The following is a 3,077-nucleotide window of genomic DNA, read 5'->3' as shown; positions in this document are numbered from 1 at the left end:
CCACCTTAGGTGTATGTGGCTGGCGCCTTAGCCGCTTGAGCCACAGGCGCCGAGCCGCCATGACTTTTTATTTTGAATAGATACCTAGTATTGGGATTGCAGGATCAAACAACAATAATGTGCACACAGGAGAGAAAAAGTCAATTAAGTTCAAGAACGTGGGGATAAGGGGTTTGGTAAGTTCCAACCTAATGGGTACAATGTACAGGTAAATGGCACTCTTCCTGGGTGAAGGTTACAACTATAACTTGCAATTTATCTTATAAATATAAACAGTGTAATCTAATCATATGTACCCTCACATTACTCCAAAATAATTTTTTATTTTTATTTTTATATTTTTAGAGACAGAGTCTTACTTTGTTACCCTCTGTAGAGTGCTGTGGCATCACAGCTTACAGAAACCTCCAATTTCTGGGCTTAGGCGATTCTCTTGCCTCAGCCTCCCGAGTAGCTGGGACTACAGGTGCCCGCCACAATGCCCAGCTATGTTTTTGTTGCAGTTTGGCTGGGGCCAGGTTTGAACCCGCCACCCTCGGTATATGGGGCTGGCGCCCTACTCATTGAGCCTCAGGCACTACCCTGAAATAATTTTTTTTTTTTTAAGGAAGAATTTTGATAAAAGAAAAGTTGGAAGTTGACTATCCTTGCTATTTAAAAAAGGCTTTAAGGCAGTCTGGGTAAAAGACTGAGGTGCAATAATGCTGGACGTTAACTCTCCCAGCAGATCATGGCCTATGGAGTCTTTTTTTTTTTTTTTTTGAGACAAGAGTCTCACTTTGTTGCCCTCAGTCAAGTGCCTTAGGGTCATAGCTCACAGCAACCTCAAATTCCTGGGTTCAAGTGATTCACTTGTCTCAGCTTCCTGGAGTAGTTGAGACTACAGGTGCCCACCACAACACCTGGCTATTTTTAGAGACAGGGTCTTGCTCAGGCTGGTTTTGAATCCACCCTCCTAAGTCTCCCAGAGTGTTGGGATTATAGGTGTGAGCCATGGCACCCGGCCCATAGGCCTATGAAGTCTTGAAGTGTTGAAATTAACTATTCATTACTTCCTATTTTTTCATTACTATCCTTGCTATTTAAAAAACCCAATATATAAATACTTTTACAAAATAGGATCCTATCTTACATGCTCCTTTTATTTTGGATGCTCCTCCCTTTAATAAAATGCTGTATTCATTTCTTTCACTTTTTTTCCCTTTCTTCCTCTTTCACTGCCTGCGGCTCTCTACATCTTTGTTTTTCCTTTTGCAATTTTTGGCCAGGGCTGGGTTTGAACCTGCCACTTCCGGCATATGGGGCTGGCACCCTACTCACTGAGCCACAGGTGCTGCCCATTTTCCATGTCCTTTTTCATGCTTATATAGTTACATATAGGTGTTGGGAGGCAGTATTTAAAAAATTTATAACCCTTTGAATCTTACTTTTCTCTGTATAACGACATACTCACCAAGTCATTCTGTATACTTCCAAATTATTCTTTTTCATGACTATATAGAATTCCATAGCATATTGGTAAGTATATTCTATATTTATTTCCACCATTTTTCTGTGCATGGATATGAATTTTGTTTCCAGAATTTTGTTTTGTTTTTAGCTACCACAAACAATACTGCCAACAAAACACTTGTAAATATGTAAATCAGAATATAGTATGTCCAGGATTTTCTTCTATGACCTACCTCCGTCTGTGCTGTCTATTATTTTTTTTTTTCTCCACCACTACTATTGGTAGAATTCTGAAGACTCTCAAGATAATGACTAATAGGGCAGTGCCTGTGGCTCAGTGGGTAGGGCACCGGCCCCATATACCCAGGGTGGCAGATTTGAACCCAGCTCCAGCCAAACTGCAACAAAAAAACAGCCAAGCATTGTGGTGGGTGCCTGTAGTCCTAGCTACTTAGGAGGCTGAGGCAAAAGAATCACCTGAGGAGTTGGAGGAGCCCAGGAGTTGGAGTTTGCTGTGAGCTATGACGTCACAGCACTCTACCAAGGGCAATAAAATAAGACTCTATCTCTAAAACAAACAAACAAAAAACCCCATAATGACTGATAAGCATATTCAGAGACCAATATCCCACTTTAGGTAATCTTTTTGCCTGAGTTAATTTCAAGTTCTGTTTGCCTGTGTCCCACTTGGTTAAGGGAGACAGTAATTTCACTGCTAGGATCTGTCGCTGTTAGCAATGGATGAGGCTAATAAGATTTATGGAAACCTGCTCCTTTCTTTTAAGGTCTGGCAGAAGTAGCCACACTCTTTCATAGAGCTTTAATCTATGAAAGAAAATTATTAAGATATTTTCCTAGATACCAGATTAGGGCTTAGGGATAGGTTTTTGAATCTATTTGGCCTCCTGCCCCTTCAATTCACTCAAGAAGAAGAAATCTAAACTGTGAATCCAGAGATGGCACTTCTCATATCACTGGTCAACCCTAGGGCTAATAAGGAAGTTTGGCCAATGCATTTAGGCTTTGAAGTCATAATAATTTATTTTTATTTTTTTATTTTTTTGAGACAGCGCCTCAAGCTATCCCCCTGGGTAGGCTTCACTGCTCACAGCAACCTCCAACTCCTGGGCTCAAGCAAGTCTCCTGCCTCCGCCTCCCAAGTAGCTGGGACCACAGGCGCCCGCCACAATGCCTGGCTATTTTTTTTTGGTTGCAGCCATTATTGTTGTTTGGCAGGTCCGGGCTGGATTCGAACCTGCCACCTTAGGTGTATGTGGCTGGCGTCTTAGCTGCTTGAGCCACAGGCGCTGAGCCGAAGTCATAATTTAAATTGAATCTCTAGTCATATTTCTTAGCTCTGTGACTTTGGAAACCTCATTTTTTACTCCATGAGCACCTGTTTTTCAGCCATAAAATTTGATAAAACATAGATACTGTGTAGGATTACTGTGAAGATTACTAATAGACGGCCAGAGAAGTTCGTGCTGAGAGTTGGTGGCTTGGTACAGAGCTCTAAGAACAAATGGCTTGGGCAAGGGTAATCAGTTCCCTTCCCCATTTTTCCCACTTATTCTAGGTAGTTGGGACTGCTGCAGAGCTTCCAGACCTGATACGGGCACTGGGTC

Source organism: Otolemur garnettii, unplaced genomic scaffold (genome assembly GCF_000181295.1).
Source record: "Otolemur garnettii isolate 467f Iridium unplaced genomic scaffold, OtoGar3 scaffold00038, whole genome shotgun sequence".
NCBI lineage: Eukaryota > Metazoa > Chordata > Mammalia > Primates > Galagidae > Otolemur > Otolemur garnettii.
This window is presented reverse-complemented; position numbering follows the sequence as displayed.